This window comes from Nestor notabilis, unplaced genomic scaffold, assembly GCF_000696875.1.
Source record: "Nestor notabilis isolate BGI_N333 unplaced genomic scaffold, ASM69687v1 scaffold147, whole genome shotgun sequence".
Taxonomy (NCBI): Eukaryota; Metazoa; Chordata; class Aves; order Psittaciformes; family Psittacidae; genus Nestor; species Nestor notabilis.
In genome coordinates this window covers 230,617-253,122 of record NW_009936769.1, presented here as the reverse complement: position 1 = coordinate 253,122, position 22,506 = coordinate 230,617, and the positions used below count along the sequence as shown (strand labels likewise).

General features: G+C 36.4%; 1 protein-coding gene across 1 annotated transcript in view; it reads right to left on the bottom strand.

Annotated features, from left to right (window-relative positions):
* The window catches only part of ARHGAP15 (Rho GTPase activating protein 15), a gene marked incomplete at its 3' end in the record, with an annotated part of 220,493 nt that overhangs the window by 60,142 nt on the left and 137,845 nt on the right, over positions 1-22,506 (bottom strand). The gene's annotated exons all lie outside the window — the stretch shown is intronic.

Here is a 22,506-nt window from a genome sequence, read left to right as displayed (position 1 = left end):
TCACTTCAAAGGCTGAATCCATTCATGTGCTAGTTTTACAATGAAGTGTATGTAGTACAGTCCTGCTGTTAAACATTGATCCTCTGAAAATATTGGCTCACTGCAGGTAAATGCATGTTAAATTCAATACACTGCTGGGCTACCAACAAAGTGTGGGATGGGGAGCAGGTATAAAACACTTTTTATGATATTCTACTTGTGGCTTATTAAGGGTTTTTCTTGTTACTTTTTAAAGCTGCAAATGGAGAGGTGAGCTTCTTTTGCATGTCACCATAATGACATACCAAGGTTGTGTTCAACAAAATCCTATGTTGTTAAACAAAAGGATACCTGTATAACTCCAGGAAATACTGGACACTGTAATTAATACTACTGTCATTTTATAATACACAAATATAACTTGGATCCTACCCAGGATCAGCAATTCTTAAAAATCCTACAAATCATGTATTTTTCCTGTGCTAGGTTGTGCTCTGGGACATGCTACTGTGCCATGCATGTCTGTGTTCCTCCAGGACTTCCAAACCTTTACACATAACCTGGATCACCTCTGTCTCAGAGACTATTCCCTTTCACGGTATACCTACACCAATAAAAAACAGGAGATAAAAGCTACAAAGGTGCCATGGAATAAGACCAGCATCTTCTGCCCATTGTCTTCCCGCAAACTCTGGTCTGGGGATTACTGCACTGTTGTGAAAAAAAATCTTTCATGGTATCCGTCTAGTTCTTTACCAATATATATTTTTATAGATACTTTAATTCTTTACATTTAATTCCACTGCAGAATAAGGATGGAGGCAATTTTAAGAATGTTACCAATAGGCACTCCCTCTATGAAGATATGGAAAAGAGCAATAAATTCACACAGCAAAACCAAAATACAGAACTGTGCTATTGATTCGCTCACTTCAAAGTGTACTTATGCTTGTCTGGTGGCTATAACTATTATTTGCAGTGATGAACTTTTTTCAGACAATGCCAAGAACAAACCTTCATACAGAAAGTAAAGAATCCTATGTGGAAGAAGAAATGCAGCAAAAAATCCTTCACAGTCTGTACCCTGCAGCAAGCAAAAGGAAACAGAGGGAAGAGCTCAGGAAGTGATGGCTCACATATAGCTCATATATGGCCACCAAGAAAATACACAGTTCTTATTTCAGTTAAATACTGTCACAAGATATTGTTCAACTCTCACTGATGTGGACAGAGGGACATACAGAAAAAATGCAGGACTATCAGGGTGAAGCTTCATATAACCTCCCACAGTGGTTCAATGTTGGGTTATTGGACACTTCTGGACAATGAAACCCCACCAGATGCTAATCCAATGCAGAATCCAGTGTAGAAAACCTAAATTTTGATATCACCTCAGGCTCCCACAGCTTGTGGTGAACACTAAGTGATTTAAACCTGGATTGATAGATACCTCTGTGTGCAGAAATTCAGTAAAATGTGTTCCTCTTGTTGCACTGTGCATTGGGATTGCTGCCCTTGATATGTGTAGGAAAAAAGGAAATGTGAGTCGCTGGAGCATTTCTAGCTCAAAAGCTAACACTCTTCCCCCTTCCCACTGCTCCCTTTATCTCACCTTGCTTACTCACAATTTTTATTTTATATTTGATCATCGTGTTCATCCTGTTTCCCCATAGCAAAGAGAAATATAGGCTTTCCCTTCTATTTTCCTGAGATATTTTTTCAGGATGGGATCTAGCCGCTCAGCCCATTTAACACAGGACAAACCAGTTTCTATCCACATGGCAGCTAACAGGGATGGGACAGGAAAAGTGGGAAAGGAGTCAAAAATAAAGCGGGGAAAAAAAAAAAGAAGAGTGGGAATATTCTCTCTTTTTCTAAATATTCTTAATAATAAAAAGAAAAAAAAAAAGAAGCTATCATTAGAATATAATATAGCTTGAGAATAAGCACATAAAACATAGATACTCATGTGTCCACACCACAGTAGAAGTAGAATTAATTGAATTTGGGAGACACTATGCTCCTTAGTGGTTTAATTAACTGGATTTGAATGAAACAGGAACAAGGATATGTACGTTTTCAAAAACATGTCAAAAGTCTAACTGCATTTCTGGAACTTGATCTTACATTCTTTCTCACAGATAATCCAGTCTCTTGGCCATGTTTATGCTGAATGAGTGAGCAGGAGAAAGGATAAATAAAATATATCTCTGTGCTGTAATGTAATGAGCTGAGTCTAATATTCAAAAATGCAAATAAAACAAAAGGATCAGTATTCAGCTGCATTATACTCATACTGCATCTCATATCCATTATATGATTCAGCCTATCAAACAGAGGTAGTCATGGTTATGCTGATGGTTAAATTACTTAAAGGACTCTAAGATGTTTATAACTACCAAAGAAATTTCATTATCAAGCAGATTGTCTGTCTCATATTACAGTCTGGCTTTACCAATCTAGCAGTCCTTTGGATGTCGAGCAAAGTTAACATTGAAGTGATGGGGAAATATCAGCTTGAAAGAAAAGGTCTTCAACCAATCTTTCAAAAAAATGATATTTGCTAAAAAATTTTGTGAGAAAGTATCTGCCTTGTGTTCCCAATGTTGCTAGATATTAAGTAAATATATGCTGATCGCAAAAAAGTTGCTTTGGCAACTCTCTTATTAAAATGCATTTGTAACCCCCATCTGTCATGAAAGTTTTGAAAAGTTTGTTTACTTTGGATAACGGCCTTATCCAGGGTTACCCCAGCATACAATGATAGCAGTCTTCAGAAGTTGTGTGAGGAACAAGCCACTGGGGATCCATTTTTGTTTTAATTGGCACACACAAACACTTTTCTGGTCTGTCAAAAAGATCAAGCTAATATGCATGGCGGGTGTTATATTCTCAGCTTTTGGGAGTAGTAAAACTCCCTTTATTTAAGTAATTTAAATGATAGACTGCAAAAACTTTGCAAGTCAGAAAAATGTTTTATACTTTCTTTGGGAATATTTGTTTTAAGCAACAGAAAATGTTCTACATATCTAAAGATGTTGAACCTTAGGTTATAATTACCCTGTTTCTTCTGACTCTGTAAAAATTGCTGTGAAAACCAAGCATTGCAAAGAGGCAACAAGCAGATCCTGCATTTTCACAACTTCTGCAATATTAGCAACTGTAAGACCAATTGCTGCCACATGTTTATAAGATGTCTTCAATTGTGTTGCCTTGTGGTATGACTGATTTGCACATCGTTCTCGGAACCTCTGTGGGGTCATCGTTTCAAAGCAACCTGCTTATATATAATAAGTTGCTTTTTAATGAAATTAACCTAGCATTCAGGGTATACACATAAATGTCTCTGAAGTGGATTTAGCAGTATGAAGAATGTGGTCAAACTTCCAAGAAAGAACTTCTTAAATTAAACTGAGAATTAAAGCCAATTAAAGCCAAGTAAGCCCTGAGAGACAAAAATTTCTCCTTGGATTTGAAGAGGAACTCAGGCTGGAGGTCCACAGAGTGTCCCTGGGCGGGGGAAGGTCCAGTGCCCTGCCAGGGGTACTGGGATGCATGCACTGATTTCAAGGAACAGCTTTGTATTCTCCCTTTTTGACTCACCAGAACAGATCTTACTTCTTTCTTGTTGCCCTTGGAGATGTGCAAAAAGAAAGCACATGCTGTTTGAGCAAAGGGGAAGGTAAGAAAAAGCAAGTACTTTCTGCTAAACAACCAAGGAATGTACTGGGAGGAAGTATTTCCTGCTAATCTGCTACACTGATGCTATGCCCTGTGCAAGACACAGTTAGACTACTTGAATTGGCCTCTGAAATAGAGAGTTTTCCTTCAGAGGGCAATGAGTAAAAATGAAAATGTGAGACAAGCAGCAGATGACCACCTTGGATGTCAGAAACCTGCATGCAGCCTCCCATGTACTCCCTGCCCTACTCTGCTCCTGACTCACAAATGCACTGCCCTCGCCATGGGAGTGGGATGGATGGACTTCTTCCAGCCATCAAGCCAAAGTCAGGGGAGATGCAAGTCACCAGACTTATACAGTGAGAAAAAAGTACCTCCAAAACTGGCTCAAACCAGAAGAGCAAGAGAAATAATTACGACACAACTCAGTTGTGTCTGTGCATAGTGGGAAGTAGGGGAATAGACAGTTGCACATTTTTTCCACAGATGAGGACTAAAGGCAACGTATGAATACCCACTGAAAGCTACACTTCTCCTTGGGGTAATATTTTACTGTTATTGCCTTTGCAATCTGAAGCCATATATATTACACAGCCACACACAGAGAAATTGGCAATGGTTTCTTAAAGAAGTCCCGTCTTTCTTAGTTTTACCAGCTGGACAATACCTAGTGATGAATTGTCCTCCTGTCCAATTTTATATGCATGTTATAACACTTTATGATATATGTGAGTGAGACTCAACATGATAAGTCCTTGTAACAAGCAAAAATATCAAAGGGAGAATGAATGCTTTACTTTTGGTACAAGCAAAGATATATATTTAAAATATATATGTGCTATGTGTAAAGATTTCATTTCGTTGACTCTTATTTTAGCCAGAAATTTATTCATCAGAAGCAGAGCATTTTACAGTTACATTATTTGCAGGCAGAAGCCAGTACTGGCTTTTAGTATTTCATTTACTGAAACGTCTCCTATTAATAAGTGCTGAGATTGCACGATAAGAAAAAAGAGATGTTGCTGTAAGTATCTTTATACTTATAGTAATGTATTTGGCCATGATTATAAGTGTTTATAAAACATTCCAGAATCGTTCCTTGTCGAATTACACTAATGAGAACTCCTGTTAACTTTAGAGCTACACAGACTTATTTGCACTGAATTCAGGTTTTTGCATACTGTACATCACTTTTTGAAACAATTAGATGTTTATAGAGAAATATAGGTAAAAGAAGAACAGCAGCTTGAATGTCTGCCAGCTCAAGTCAATGCTAATCCTGGTTTGCGTGAAAAGTGGAAATCTGCTGAATTATAATACTGAGACAAATTCAGCTAGCAGTGAACAAAGGTGTACCTGCAAATCCTCTGATAGCAGTTGTTACTTGTGGGGACTGATACCCGCTGTTGAATAAAGCATCTCTTCGAGATGAAACAGCACTACTAAATGGGATTTTTCATTGTTATATTTCCCATTTTCTTTTCATATGGATATTTTATTTTTTCTTCTGGTGACTCAGAAGCTCTCTGTGTACTGAGCATGTAGAATACATGGTCATTTTCCAGAATAACTGTATACATTATTTTATTAACTTACCAAAAGCCAGTACAACAACACACAAATCCTACTGCTAGAGATCCAAAAAAATGTCTCCACAGTAGAGGGCTTTGCTGCCTGGGCCAAGAAGGCAGGAGGTCCCTTTCTATAAAAACAGATCTACTGAACGGTAAGTGTAATATCCTGCTGCTATATGACCATGTTAGCTATTGTTTAATAATAATGTAAAACATCAAAGTTGGTCCATGATCTGAACATATACTCTGCCAGCTGTGTCAAGTTCCTAAGTGTTGCAGGCAAGAAAATATAACGGTTCTTATCTTCCATTGCGTGCAGGGAGCAAACAATGCCTAACATCTTTGGTTTGCCTCTTTCTATCTCATTTGTACGTAAATATTACGAAAGCTAAACAGGATGAAAAATGTTTTGAATAAGACTGTTACATCCATTTAAGAAAACAAACATTTCCAACTACAGCAACATTTCCATTTAAAAAATATTTAATGTTTTAATAAAAATGATGTTGTTTGGATTTAGGGCAAAGATTACATTTTTGTCAATTAAACTCTAGTTTCTAAGGAGTCAAAACCTTGTTGAAAAACTTACATGAGTGATACCATACACACAGAAAAATATGGATATTTCAAATACAGTTCCTAAAAGGGTAATAGACTACAAATATTTCTTACACAGCTGTGGGGTATTTTCATTTGGTGATGAAATTATTTTCTATAATAAGCAGCATCACAGTATAGATAGTCTGGACGAAGAGTTTTATTCAAAGAATAACATATTTTAATTTTTTTAATTAGAAATACTTATAATCAGTACAAATTTGGAACTTTGTCTCCAGATTCTCATGATAGTTTCAAACTAGTTTTCAAGTGTTGGAGGATCCTGGGATTTTTCTTTAGACATTCTGGAACTGCAGTGACAGCACTGGAATTGCACTGGACTTCAAATTTATCAGCTACTCTACATAGCAGTGTAATAATGACAGAAGATTACTCCAAATATTATTTAAAAAGTATCATATAACCAAAATATCAAATTACCTTTTCCCAATAGGTGTCTAAGTAAGTGGAGCTTTTCTAGGGAAGAAGAATATAGCTCAGAACTTAATGAAGTTCTTACACTAACTGAATTTAGTCAGCTAGCACATATTGGGTGAAAAACTACTGAAATATTTGACTTTGCAGCTCACAGACTAGACAACCTACTTTGGTCAATTCTGTAATGTATTGTTTCTTAAAACACAGTGAAATAAAAAGTGTAAGAAACTTATACATCTTCTCTAGATTTTTGCGTTTCTAGTTTGTACTAGGATATACCAAATACCAAACATGAAAAGTGAATATGTTATTTAAAATACATGTATAGTTTTTACAAGTATCTGATTTATATATTTTTTTAATAATGTAGGCTTTTCTCATGTATTAGAACATGATGCACACTTTGACATCTGTCAGTCAAGCTTCTGGCTATCACACTGGACAATCTGGAGGGATGCACCACAATGTGATGTGGCACGCAGAAAATTTGAAAAACTCAATTTTTCCAAAATAAAAATAATATCTTCTAGTTTTAAATAGAAAGAATGATTGCAAAATATTTATCCATCAAGACTGTAAAGATTGAGGTTGGACAATCAATAATGTTTGTGGCTGAATTACCCACTGGCAACAAGTAATTTCCTGCTATTTGTGAGAGCAATTAGGAAGTGGTTTTAGGGAATTTGGTAGACTCTGTCTTTTCTAATACGTTGTGTCTGAAATCCTGATATTCTTTTCTATTGCAAGCTTTGGGATGATACAGTATAGGCAAATGCAGGTTTGGGGTGACAGCTCATTCAGGGATTTAGGGATCTAAATACAACAGAAGCTAAAAATACGCAAAATTATCAAGCACAGGAATGGCTGAGTTTTTGGATTTTGAGTCCTCCATGCCATAATTATAAGACCGTATTTGTCTGGAGCCCTGCAACACCGTGATTGTTGCTCCACTTCTTGTCACTAATAAATATACAGTACACATAACAGGGAAATAAATAGATTATTTTAAAACACATTATGGCCTCCTTGTCCAATGATGTCATCATTGCATATTAATTCAAGTACTGTAGATGTGCCAGGATACTTGTGCTTTACCAGCAATACAAATTACAGAAATAGAAGGGCTGTTATCAGAGCATCTCCACACAGACTCCTGACCCATATGTTCTTTGCCCTTCCCACCATGTTGGTAGAGATACCATTTACACTATCAATCTCATCTAACACAATGGCATATGACAACTTCAAAGCAATATCCAATTCCTAACATATACTTTAAAACTGTGAGGCAAAAGGGAAAGTCTTCAGGAAACTGAATATTCAGACTTCAGTTTCTGAAAGTGTTAGGTTACTCTGTGTTAGTATCTCACCCACAATCTAATCCTTGCACTGTTCTCCTGCCACTGAAATAATTAAGAATGTTATCAGATTCTTGATTCCAACAAGGGAAACTGAGAAGTTACTTTGCAGTGATTTGGGGCACTAACTCATTAGACCAGAGCTGGAAGAGCTGACACTCTCTCTACTAATCCTATCTATGAGCAAAGACACGTGAGTTTGAACTATAAACAGAATCAATTACATTAACATTTCCCAACCCTTTCAAGAATAAGACTAAAAGCTTTGTTTGTTTTGAAAAATCATGATCTTCTATGCTAATAAGTCTAAAATTTGATTAAAAGAAAAACATTCAAAGCAGAACCTGGCAGTACAGCTGCTTATGTGCTTTTCTTTCATCTCCTGGAACATGGCAGCCCTGATTCAGCAAGGTACTTCATTAAGCAATATGCAACTTTCAGAATACGAGTATTTACTTGAACCGTTTTCAGTCACAAGAGTGAAATGAGAAAATCAGTCAAAGCAAAAATAGCAGAAAAGTTATATTTATTCACAGAATAAATATTTCAAGGGACAAAAGATATTTTAGTGATAGCCAGTAAGAGCTGCATGTAAAATAACCGCAGAACCAGAAGCAACATTAATAAGCCTAACAGCAAAAGAAAGCTATACCTTCCAGCCCAACAAAGAGAAAATAATACCTTATCAAGGAATTGGAGATGAAAAAAAATCCCAAACCCAAAAACCCAAAAACCACCACCACCTATCAGTTCTTTCCCTATCAGAAGCAAATCCGAAGTAGTGACCTTATCTACCTACCTAAGAACACAGTATCAGGAAAAACAATACTAACTTTAAAAAAAAAATAAATCTTTAGCAATACTAGTCAAAACACAGCCAGATCACCTTGAAAAAACAAGAAAAAATAATAAATATGCAAGAAATTATGCATAGTTTTCAGCTAAACCCTGTGTCTTCAATTGCCAACAATCCCCATAACTCGCTCCTTTCTTTCTAACAGATGAACTGATTCTCTATCACAGCCAAGCTCATAATGTCTAAGATTAACCAGAAGTAACTCAGAAGATGACCTTACAAAGAACCAAGCCATAAATTTGATACTGACAGAACTAAAAATTAAAAGAAAAACAAATTATTGAGAGTTTTAGGTGTTTAGAAATTCAATTATACCGTTTAATCTCTTATTGAAATGCAAACACACAGACTGAAAGCACAAAAATACACTATATCTAAACAAGCTAGTGAGAAATACTAAAATAGGTGAATATTTATCAGAACTCTCACTTAACAAAGAAACAGCACTGATAACCATATTATTTGGGAATGTTGCTTTTATCGAAGGAGAGAACAGGATCTCAGTTTCACGCTTAGCTCTGAATGATAACGCATTCCCATTTTTCACTGCTTTTGCTCGATGACAGGTCATTCACCTCATTACTGTCATGCGTTACAAAAATTAGCATCCAAGAAAATGAATCTAGATCAGTTCCTATGTTCGAACTTGCTCATTTGCTAATACACTCTCTTTCCTACTAGAAACCCATTTACTGCATCACAGGACCAACTTCACGGCCGACACGGAGCAAGAGAGGCAGAGAACCTTGTGAATTTTCCCAATGTATCAGACTTACAGAAACACCTGTGCTAAATAACTTTGTGCTGAGCTACTGTGAAAAGCTTCAGTGTTAAATAGCAATCACAGTTTCTGATTTTTCAGTGAGCTGGTTACTCTTCTTCTAGAGTCCTCTGAGCTGTTGCAGAGAGCGTGAATTGTACCCATTTTAATCTTATTACCTTTCTTTTTATTTATATTGCTAAAGTCATAAATTTTGTTATTTGTTTTATATTAATACAATGGGAGTTGAGCAGTGCCTGATAAAGTTTAAAAAAAATCTGTTTATAAATGCCTTTCATTTCTGAATTGAAGCTGTTAATTCACTGACTACTATAAGATGATGAGAGTTGTTGAGGAAAATCTTCTAAGGCATTCAATTTGATACAGGTTTAAAAGTCTTATTTATCTTCTTTTTAAAGATCCCAAATACAGTATGTAAGTACAAAAGTAAGGTAAAATTAAATAAACTTAGAACTTTGTTCCTGATCCTTCCCTTATAAAAAACTGTATCATTTATGAGAGAAAAGCACTCTGATTTCCATTTTTCAAGGAAACAATGCCCTTAAATCTGCACAAGCACTTAAAAAAAGAATCATTTGCATGTATACGTAGCTCATAATAGGTTTTCACTGGGTTAATGATTAAATGGAAAGTTTGTTCAACAAATTATTGACTCTGGTAGTGAAGATCAGAGAGACAGTAAAGGTATTGCAAGCAGGTAGTGAAAGTTGTAATTAGGTTTATCCAGGGATTATTTTAGCCCTTCCTAGAGTGGAAAATAGCAGCAGCCTCAGGTCTGGGAGTAAATATCAAACAGTTGCAGAAACCTTCTCATCTGGGGGGTGAAAAGGGTAAAAGCACGTGCTGCCACTAATGGCAACATCACCACTATCAAAAATTACTCACCTTTTATATCTTTACATGTGTTTCCTAGCTACACAAACGACTCTGCAGTTCTTAAGCAGTGGCATTGCAGGAAAAGACCACGACAGTGAGAACTGAGCTTCTGCTAATAATGATTCATCTTTAGAAATGTCTGCATCAGTACAAGCGGAGACTGGAGATATGTTCAGATGCTACACTCAAGCTGGAGTGAACCTAAAGCAGCCTTTGCTTAGCCAAACTTTTTGAAACTGGGGGGAAAGAAAGTTGTTGAAAATTTACTACTCTTTGTTTCAAAGAAAATTTTATGTAATTCTTGATTTTCATCAGGTTCCAGGCAGAAAAGCACAGCTCATGGTATTTAAATGAAGCTCCCACAACATTTCGTGGCAACATGATATTTTGTGGCAACGAGTGCAAAACACAGCAGCAGCACCACTGTAAACTTTAAAATGTTTCAAAGAATATCAAGCACCAACTGCACTGCCAATATAGCTTAAGTACAACGTAGAGAACTAAAATTATGCAAGCAACTATTTCTCATGTAAGTAGTCCCAATGATTTCAGACAAGGGTGATATCCACGATGAAAAGTTGCAGAAGAAGATGCTCCAAAAGTATAAAAACCCCCTACTTTCCAGTGCAAAGAAGGTAGCAACACCCAGACTCATGTTTAGGTAGGCTCGTCTGCGCTCTCGCAACTCTCGTTTCCTACCTACACGAACTGTGTTTCAAATCTGTAATTCATATAAAGTGAGAATTTCAGTGTTTTTCTTTCACTATAAAGCTTATTGTGAATATTGAAGCCCCAGGACAACTCCCTCAGCCAGGTAATTTAAACTATGGAAAAGATAGGCAGATACGTTATTTTCAACAAGGTCCCAAGGTGGCTTTCAATTAGGAAAAACAATTGACTGATGTTTCTCTCTTTGCTGCCAGAAAGCTGTATTTAGAATTTCTAGAGATTTTTCTCCACTCTACCCAACATGTGGGCTCAGTGTCAAGCTGTGAGTTTGTAAATCTTTTTCAGCACTTACCAGAGCTCAACATGAATTATAGTATTGCCAAATCTGCTCCATGCAGGTTTTTTTTTTACACTAGAAGAAAATGTACGATTTTATGGTCAAAAAGAAACATCTACATACTTGCAATGGGAAAATTCAGTCAGTCATGATTGAACCCCAGAAAAAATTATTTCCCCCTAATCTTGCTTTACTGTCTTAAAACTTCGGAAACTTTTGAGCTGTTGAGTTTTATGTGGTGCGCATTGTTTCTCTCTGTGTCTTATTCAAATATATCAGCTAAGATTTTACTAATTAAGACTTTATTAACTAACATTTTATGAACTTAATGCATTTTTGAAAAATCCCTGCTACCTTTGTGATTGATTCACCTTAAAACGTGTGTTCAGCTTAAGTAAAATATCTTCCTTTTTTTGATGAACAGTTAGCACAGGAGATAAATCAGCCCTTTTGTTGAGGGCTAATAAACTTTGTGCATGTGTGTGTGTGTGTGTGTGACTTAATACCATTATAATAATATTATATGGCAGGCAAAAATATAATGAAAATGATAATTTGCCAAAAAGATTTAAAAAACACTGAGGTGTTACCTATCAAAAGTTCTCCTTCTGTCTATGATACAGCACAGATTGCAATCGTGACAGTAAATCTGGTGCTATTGTTAATGCCATGGCACTTTGGTTTTTGGCTTGCTTCAGTCCAATCTGTGACATGCTTGTGAATATCTTTCTTCTGTTCTGTCTGTATGGCATATGGATTTCTGGGATACAACGTCAGACCTATCCACATAACAAGTGTTCAGAGCACCTTATCATTTTAAAAAGCCAATTACTCAAAAAGACAAATGTGAAATGTTTCACATTTAATGATGAGCAAATCTGCAAAACAAATGCAATTTTGCTTCATTTGAAAAAGTTTAGTTTAACTGTAAATATTGCAATGGAGTCCCTAGCAATACACACCATGGGTAGGGACAGGCTCATTTTATGCATATTGTACATCATCACTGTCACTTAAATCTGCAAGATTTTCCATACTAAGTTGTTTTAAATAAATAGAAAAAAATGAGATACAAAAGACTGAAATATATGCTTCTGAATAGACTGTAAAAATGTCACTGTTAACACTAAGCATTGGACACTTAAAAAAAAAATATTTTGAAAGTCTCACCCAAAAAACCGAAAACTGCATATGTCTACAGAGGTAAAGGTCAGTAATGAAACAATTAACAGCAAAAATACCAATCCATTTTTTAGAAATATTTGTCAATATATAAAGAATGTTTTGTACTGCACATAAGTGCTCAATTAATCCTGGATTAGTGGCCGTATGTCATATTCCCAGACTGAAATTATGTCATCTAAAGAACGTAAATACACACAGGTTCAAAGCAAGATTTTGTAAGGACTTCAGGACTGCAGGAATTGTTACTTTCTGGTGCAGCAGTAATAGAGTTTATGATTCAATAAGATTCTTAAGACTACGCATAATATATGCTGTATTACCAAGGTCAAAATACAGTGCAGTGAGATATTTTTTTTAAAATATAGGTTATAGGTCTATATTTATGCCTACATGTCTGCAAAATATATAGGCACTGCTATAGACAATTTAATGATTGTCAGTTAACTAAATTGTAGTTGCTGAGTACCGAAGAAGAAATTAAAATGGTTATTGTTGACGTAGGAGAAGGCTAAGAGAATAGTGATATTAGTAGGACTACTTGACAGAAAAAGGCAAATGAATTTATGTACAATATTTAAAATATATGGGAAACATAGAAGGATTTTAATATTGAAGATTTTTGTGACTAATTTGATTTTTAAAATCCTTTCACTAAACTGAGAATATCAGTAACAAAATACTATAGAACATGGGAAACTGAATGCAGCTGGCACTGGTAATTTTAGAAGAAACTAATCTTGGTATTTATAACATCATGTAGCAAGCAGAACAGTTTTACCAGGCTGGGAATGTTGAAATCCAAAAAAGTTTACCTATAAGCTATTGTGCTTTAGCTCTACTGCACTAGAAAAAAAATCAGAAATCATCTGTTGCAAAGCAAATATTAAAAAAGTTTACTATGATATATAGACATTGAGATACTTTTTATAAATTACCTGTGAATGCACTGTATTTTATGTTAATTTTTTGTAATCCAGCTCAGGGACTTAATATAATCAGCTGAAAAATCAGTTCATAGATTATATTTAAAAAGACAGAAAATATGTTGAGCTATAACCTTAGATAAGATCCTTGTTTTAAATACATTCCTTCTATTTTTTTTTTAAATGTCCAAACACTTTCAATTTAGTGTCTGATATACTTACCTGTAGAATGTCAATTACAATGAACTAATAACTAAGGCATAAAAGGGGTATTTTACCCTAAATCCTGGAAACAGCTGTAATAATAATTGCCCAATATTTTTTTTGTTATTGCTGCACAACAATAAACGTTAGTGTAAATATAAACCTGTAAGAATGCAATTCAGCTTACAATTTTATTATGGTATTTAATTTCTACAATTTTGGATTGTAAGGGTAAAATAAACATTCATAAAATGTAATAGACCAAATCATAAATTAAGCCATACAAATGTGTTTAACTCCAAGTATTTTACATCAGAGGTTACTTTTTACCAGTATCTTTACTGTTCAGGAGTAATGAAGATAGAGGAATATATGATTTTAAAATGTATAAATGCAGAGATTTTAATTGGCAGAGGCAGTGCAAACGTTTAGCCTGCTTTTATGGTATGTGTTTTTGTTTTTTTGCTTCTCCCTTGCACACCCACTCACCAACTTTAGCATTGCATTGCAGATTTGAATGAAGTGAAAAGCTCAATGGGTAATTGTCAAAATAATTTCATTTCTCCCACTTTCACACAAGAACCAAATAGAGCCAGGAGAGTCTCCCGCTTTTCACAAACACACAGAAATCGGCAACATTCCACCTGGAGCTACAGAAGAGTGCAACTAAATCCCCCAGCTCACATCTCCTTTTTTAGTTCCAGAAATACACCTTGAAAGCAAGCACATTTCTCTCGAGTTTCGGGTTCTGATTTCAAAATTGCCCATCACCTACCTCATAAAAAAATCTGTTTATGCACGTTCTCTCACTCCTAGTATTACAGAAATGTCAGTAATAATCAAGTGAGGGTGCTGAATTAAAATCTGAAATCGCTAACAAACCGATCTGCACAAAAGTGCCAGTGTTAGATTTCCAGACTGGGGGTTGTGTGACAGAACGAGGAGCTTAGACAGAAGAAAACAGCTCTCCACTCCAGTACGTTCACCCCGTTAATCTCACATGTGCTTTGCCACAGATTTCTTGCCATTTTATTTTTAACCTCTGCTACTTTGTGGGAAGTGGGCTATTCTAAGGGTGCTCACAGGCAAAGCTCTGATTTTACAGATGAATGTAAAGCACTGTTAAATAAAAGCTTTAAGAAGGACTTGTTCAATTTACTTTGAGCTTAATCTGAAGTGGTTTAATCACAGCTTGTACATATCTTCTTAAAAAATTTTCTAAAAGGGGGCAAGAAATAATAATAATCATGTAGGAAATCTTCGCAACAGATGCTGGTTCCCATGATCCCATTTACACTTTTAACATCACTAATGAAAAAATATCTGGGCAATACCTGTGTCAGTGAGGTGTCAGGTGGTCATTTGGCAAGAGAGAATAGAAAGGAATCAGATCAGCATTTTGAGAATGGCTCACTTCTTTTCCTTTTTTTTTTTTTTTTTTTTTTTGTGTGTGTGTGTGTGTAGAGGGGTTGGGTTGTTGGGGTTTTTTTTTTTTTTTTGTGGTGGGATTTTTTTTTTTTTTTTTTGCACCTGTTATTCTAAAATTTCTTTCAGTTACATTTCAAAACACTACAGTTGGGATCTCCTTGCCAACCTGAGATGGCATAAGCCTGGGTAACAGAACAAAATGTGAGAAGGTCCTTCTGTCTTTAACGCCTGTTCACCAATGAATCAGCCTCCAATTAATCTGTTTCTTCAGTAGGAGTTTAATAAAAGTCAAGCACACACATGTTCAGTCTTGTTTAGTATTAAAGCTGTGTTAACATTATCTGCCTAGCCAGGTCAAAAATCTTATATAATTAAATGCCAGAAACCATTTCAGAATGTTAAGGGCTTTACAATTTTCTGTAAGTAATTGATTATGCAAGGCAGAGTAGTTTAAATTTAAAACAGGATAGTGATAAGTGTGATGTCACTTTTTGTTACATATTTCAGAAAAGTTTGCTTCATGGCCAAACTACACATAAAAACTAACTTATTAGATTTGTTATTTTGCATTTTTGTGAACCAAGACAGAAAAAAAAAAACCTCAGCAACCTAGATTTCCTTTCCACATCATGAAATATAAACTGAGTAGATAGTGTACATCCCAAATTTCCACACTGTCAGTCAGGCTATCCGCTATACTTGCAGAGTAGGTTTGGCCCTACTCAGCTGTGCTTCTAACTTGGCTAACTTGGTTATTTTAATACTAAATGTTATGTTATATTATTCCCTGGGGGAATTGAGGTGGGAATGAAACCTGTCAGGTCATACAAAGAGTTAAATAACCACAGTCTTGAGTCAGAACAATACCCATAATTCTGTGTAGGCAACCAGCAGGCTTTGGTTGGAAAGTCTAATCTCCAAATAAATACTAGCTTTCTATGTTGATTAAAGTTCAGCTTTTCACCACTCAAACATGGCTATGATTTCTGATTGACAAAAAAATTTGGGAGAGAAATTAAAACATGAAAAAGTATGAACATATTAATCACAAAAACATTGTTATGAAAGGATGGATCACATCTAAAACTGCCTATAAAATCAACTGTTCATATTCCAGATAATAACACTGAAGACACCATTTGTAAATAAATTTAAGAGCAATTTAGTTCCTGCTGCCACCGAATGTTCAGCAGAAGATGTGGTTTCAGGCGTTGTGCTGCCTCCTCAGTCCCCTCCCAGAAGAGAGGTGCTTTCAGCTTTCCCTTTGTCCATCTTCCTTTGAAAGCCTCTTTTTTTCTCTCTTCCCTTCCCAGAGCTGAAAACCAGATGTACTGCAGACCTCTCAATACACAACTCCTCTCCACCCTCCCCAAGACCAATTAAGCAGTGGCATATTCTAATGACATAAAGTAATGCATAACATACATGACAATGTATAACAACATGGAGCCCCAGCATCCAGGTTTCTTAGTCTATGCCAATAACAACATTCAAAGGAAGAATTAGAACAGAATAAAAATTCAAGGAAGGTCTTAGATCAAGACGCCATCATTCTCAGATGTCAGGACAAAGAGGAAGAAGAAAAGTTGGGCATGCATGTTTAAGCAGATTAGCTCATATCATTAAAATTAAGCATCTTCGTAAGTTTTAAAGCATAGTAAAAGTACAAAAAAAAAAGAATCTAAGGGACATGAGAGAAGGGGAAACTAAAAAAGAAGGTATTAAAAATAGAGCTACGGAAAACTAGGGATGCTTATAGCAATGGAGGACAGCCAGCTTTGGATAAACAAAGACAATTTTCAAAGTGGCACAGTAAAAATAGGTCATTACTACATATAAGTAAAAAATTAGTATGATGGAAATTATTTAACAAGCCAGTATACTGTCCTCTATATAGTGCCATGATCATTAAGCTAGTGATTGAGTGCTATTGTCGTAGAAGCAATGCAATGTATAAAAAGTCAAATTGATATGGCAAGAATGGACCTGCATGTGAGCAGAAAAAAAGATAGTCAAAAACAACGGTGCTTAGTTATCCTATAAAATAAAACAGATCAATATACAGGTAAAGGAACAAGCAGTCACAGCAGACTGAAATAAAGGTAGGTATCTGGTTACACAAAAATATATGTATAGCTCAGGTCATCCTGCCAAGAGGGTTGTACTGGCTGAACAATGTACAGAAAAACAGCGTTGCACCAATAAAACAAACAATAACATTAAAACATCAGACAAGAATAAAAATAAAGGGAAGCAGCCCTACAATCTCTTTTAGTCTGGCAAGCTCACATTCAGCAACTTTAAGATATACAAGTTTCTGTTACTTTTTATTAAAAACATGATTAGACTAATAATTTTCATTTCCCATGACATGGACATCTGGTAGCTGTGGCTAATAGAAAAAAGGCAGATGTCAGAGAACTTTAATTATGACCTCAAATGACTCTTAATATTCTGTTATTTGGTTTGTACTAACAGAAAATGAAGTACAGCAGTTTTGAGATGTGAGCAAATGAGACTATTGGACATGCTGGTTTTATGCTAGGGTTTATTCACATGTACACCAAAAACCAGTTCTGTACTTATACTGGCCACTGGCAAAACCTTTTCTTTGACATTTCCAGATTAAAAGCACATTGCATTTTTTTCTATTGCTAAATTTTTCTGTACTCGTTTAGTTGCATGCAGTAAAATATTTTCCAGTTTGTTTTTGAAGTAATTAAATTTAAAATGAAAAGTTTGTAAATAAAACAGTTGTTTTTCAATAAAGATCATTAAAATATAAAATAACCATTATAACAAAAATACATTAATTGGATGTTGTGTCTGGTATCTGCTTGACACAAGGACATCTGGAGAGCTGGGCAGTGCATTTGTTGTGGTGGTATGTGAACTTTACTTTAGGATTAGAACAAAAATGGCAGCCTCATAAATGTCTACAGCATCCTTCAGAGAATAACAGGCAACCTCCCAAACTACAGTAATGAAAAGCTGTGGTTACAAAGCGCATTTTGAGGAGAGGGAAAGAAATTGTCTCTTTTGGACTGTAACTCTGAGAGTCAGGCTGAAAGCATTCTTTTTTCTTATTCAAGGCTATGTTAAAAACCTAGCTTACTTTTGCACATCAATACAAGTGTGAGTATAACTATTACCTACTGACATGGGGGAAATGGGGGTGGAATTGTAAGGCTGTGGCATGATGTCACGTGGTGGCACAGCCAAGTCATAAGGGAAATCCAGGGGTGCCATCACCTCTTAGAGACCTGCATGTCTCACTCCTTCAATGCCTCCTCTGATTAAACTGTAACAAATTCCTATCACGGATGTTATCAGTGTGATGTAATTCCTTATTTCTATGGACCCCAGATGCTGGAGGGGTAAGCAGTTCTTCTGCGGAGCTGCGATGCTCAGTGTGGTCCCCATCAGCACATGGCGACAGAAAGGTGAGCACTGAATTAAATGAGTTGGCCCCATCCACAGACAGTGGCGGTACAAGATATAAATAAAGCACGTGATGCCTCACAGGCCTGAGCTCTGACAGCAGATCTTAGCACTGGCTCTTCCAGGGTCTCCGTTAGCAGCCACCGCTGCCTAAATTATCTCCTGACAAGACCCCATCACCAGCATGAAAAAGATATAGAAAGGTGAGCACTGAATTAAATGAGTTGCCCCATCCACAGACAGTGGCGGTACAAGATATAAATAAAGCACGTGATGCCTCACAGGCCTGAGCTCTGACAGCAGATCTTAGCACTGGCTCTTCCAGGGTCTCCGTTAGCAGCCACCGCTGCCTAAATTATCTCCTGACAAGACCCCATCACCAGCATGAAAAAGATATATATGTTAAGGATCACATCTCCACTGAGGAAGGCTGCAGGATGGCATAATAGCATAAATGTTTCTCTGCAGTTGTACCTCACTCAAGTATCACACGGGTATGAACCAACAAAGGTAACACATTTCACTACAGTTAATTATCCCTTTTTATCCCAAAAACCTAGGTTTTAGGCTATAATCTGTGAGGAAGTCTGCTGTTCTAGCCCTCAGTCCTCCCCTCAGCCTGGTGATTATCAACTACATTTTTGTACAGGAGGGAATTAATGCCACATACTGCCTAAGCAGCTTTGAAGTCAAAAAGGCCCAGACCTGTAATAACTTTTGTGCCACATTATTGATTGAGAGGGGAAGCGAGGTGACTGCAGTTGCTGGCGTTTCTGCAGGGTTTTCCGTGCCCTCCTTCCCTCCTGCCCCTCTGCAGCCGGTCCAGAACTGCTGTGAACCCCGCTATTATCTCCATTATCTCTCAGTAGGGGACCCCAGGTACCTGCCAAGGCAAGCTGCACCTTGGACTGGAGGTAACAAGCTGGAATTACAATGCAACCTGATTTTCCTATCTATCAATAATCAATGTAGCTTTAGATTTTAATAATAAGGAGCCTTTTCAGAAAATAATCAAGTTTGTGTGCACAGAACAGAGGTAATTTTTTTTCCTGAGACTGCATGAACAACTATTCCAGCAGCATTTATATCTAATTTGATTATTAAACACTATAAATCCAGTTTTATAGATATATATGCACATGCACATGTACACACATGTGTTAGCACCATACATGTCAGAAAACCCAGACAAGGTTTTTGCTGGGAGGGGTAAAGTGAACTGAGAGGAGAGAAGGGTGGGGGGTAAAGAAAGAAATAAAGAAGAGGGGGAAACAGAAAAAAAAGAAATTTGGGTGTGGGGGGGGGGGGGATAAAAAAATCCTATCTAGAGGAGCCATGCATTTATGCAAAAGCATTTCAATCTGCGTGCACATCTTCATCACTTCAGTGATAATTAAATCTGGGAATCACAGGTGATGTCCTCGCACAGTCTCTTTGCTGGGCTCCCACCGGGCCAATGAAGCAGGGCTCCCTGTGAGGCCTGTTAGCACAGATCAGGTGGTAATGTGGAGGGACAGATGAGCTTTAGCTGACAGATGGCAGGATGACCTGGAAAACCTGCCCCCTTTTCTGGGATCAGGCAGCAGCTGACAGGTATTATTTCATAAAATAACGTCTAAAAGGAATCGCCAGGGTCTTCGCATTAATCTGTGGCTGCAACCAGCCATGTAACGTTTATGTCAGAACAAATCTGTCTCTATGCAGGAGAAGGAAAGTGGTTTTTGATGAAGTTGTTCATAAATTTTAATATAATATGCCTGATGGTGTCAGATATAGTCTCATATCTCTTTTATATTTAAAAGCTCTAGTGAAACATAGAAATATTCAATCTCCAACAAGCTACTTTTAAATAACTAAAAAGTTAACCAAGGATACCTTACTGTTTTTCCCCATTTTCAGCAAAGAATTTGCATGTGTAATCTCCATGTTTTTAAATGAAAACATCTCAATTGCATGAAATCTTTTTTGTAATTGGTACTAAACAAAGGCACCACTAAAGCTTCAGTAAAGTTGGTTTATAAAAACAAATTAAAAACTGATGCAGGGAAATAAAGAAGCAGCCTTACATGAAGCTGCTTATCAGCAAAGACTTAATTAAAAACACCTTAAAAATCAATAATCTTTTTTATCTTTAAAAACTTGAGCTTTTTCTGCTTTGACTGAAACATTACATTAAATCTCCTCTCCAGACACTTGACATTTGAAAGTTTAGGCACAGATGAATATTTGTGGAAATAAAACACCTGGATTGGGTCTGGGCTTGCCAGCCCTCTGAGTCTTTTTGCAAACTGGAGAGAAAGAAAGGTCGTGCTCTCCACCTCATTCCTTCCTTGATTCAGCACCAGCTAGATCAGCTGCACCCTGATAAATTCAAGACTCAGTAATCAGCATTAATATGCAAGCAAGTATCAATCCAAAACCTGCTAATGAAAATTATTACACTGTTATATTCATCTGAATCTTATATGAGCTACTGAGGGGCATATAGCAGCAATATGCATATCTCACTGTCTTTGCTGTGCCACCTTAAAGACCCCTTGTTCACTTTTTTCTCTTTTGTCATCTTTTAGTTGTGGAGAATCACCTGCTTAAATATCTCTAAGGGTACTAGTAAAAAAGAAAAACAACATACATAACAGATGCACGAGTGAACCTTGGGATGAATGTATTATGGATACAGAACCATCATCACACACCTCATAATCACTTTTTCACCTGCCCATCTGGTGCAGACCTGTGGCTTGTTAGTAATGCACTCAGATGCAGTAAAATGTGCTTATCTAAAAAGAACAATTAAGCAGAAGCTCAAACGGTGCCGTTAGCATGATTTGCGAAGAAAAATTTGATGGAGGAAAACAGGCACAGCATGTCGATTTTTGGAAAGGTATGTACCATACTTCCATATTTGAAAAAGTGTAAAACAGTAAGTCTTTTACTGAAGTTAAAACTGCAATGCCTTTTTTTAAAGGGTCCTAAAGTGGGAACTTTAAGCATAACAACTTCAATTTATACACCAAGCAAGCCTAGAAAAGACAAAGGCAATACAAACTTCACCTTCAAAGCATTATAAATAGGTCTACATTCTGACCTAAAGAAATTAACTTCACCCTCAAGAGCTTGATTCACCATCTTAGACTCTCTATTAAGATTGTGGTAATGATTTCACAATATTGACACTTTTCCAATGGAAACCAAGCTATTGTTTCATTGTAATCAGAAGATTAAGACTTTTAATCACCTGTAAAATCAACTTAAAATCTAAGAAGTTTAAGAGAAAGAAAGGTAGGAAATATTATCACAGTATTGCCAATTCCCTTTTGTTTCTTTTGGTAGTTTTCCAGTGTGAATCACCTTCCGGCAGCTAAAACTACCAAATTTCTTGGGTTCTTGGTAACTATGGATATCTGAATAAGCAAATTCTCATTTACCTTTCAGGCACTGGATGTATGGCAATACATGGTCTATCAGAACACATCTGCTTTCCTTGAGATACACAGTGAATTAAAGCCATAATTTTCATTGATATAGATGACAGTTAGCTAGGTCTACTACAGTTAGAGAAGCTTATTCCCCTACACTACTCATTTTGGGGTATCTGACCTAAAACCAGAAAACAAAATAGATAATCACAGAATCTGGGATAGCTCTTGTGTAACTGTCCTTGAGCTTACTTAACTGCATGTTGTGGTTTAAGCCCAGCTGGTAACTCAGAACCATGCAGCCACGTGTATTATCATTGGGGTGTTATCAGCATTGTTCTCAGACTAAAGTCAAAAAGACAGCACTGCACCAGCTACTAAGAGGGAGATAAATAACTGTTAGAGCTGAACCCAGGACACTGCATTAAGCACAAATATTGCTCTTGTGTATGAAAAAATTCAGAAGATTGTCCTTCCTTTCACTTTATTTATGAAATAAATATCAGCTGCACAGGTAAAAGTAACTAGAGAGCTGTTTATTACCACTTTTTTTGAAAGTGTCATAAAGAGTTTTCTGAGGCTTGAATTAATATGAAACTTTATAGGGAAAAAAACACTTGCATTAAGTTACAATCTTTCGTATGATAAAGAAAAATTAAATTTGAATGCATTTAATTTCACCTTGCTTAGCTTTAAAGATGCCTCACGTGTCAAGGCACAGATGTTGCACCACCTATGTACTGGTAGCTCAGTGTTTCCA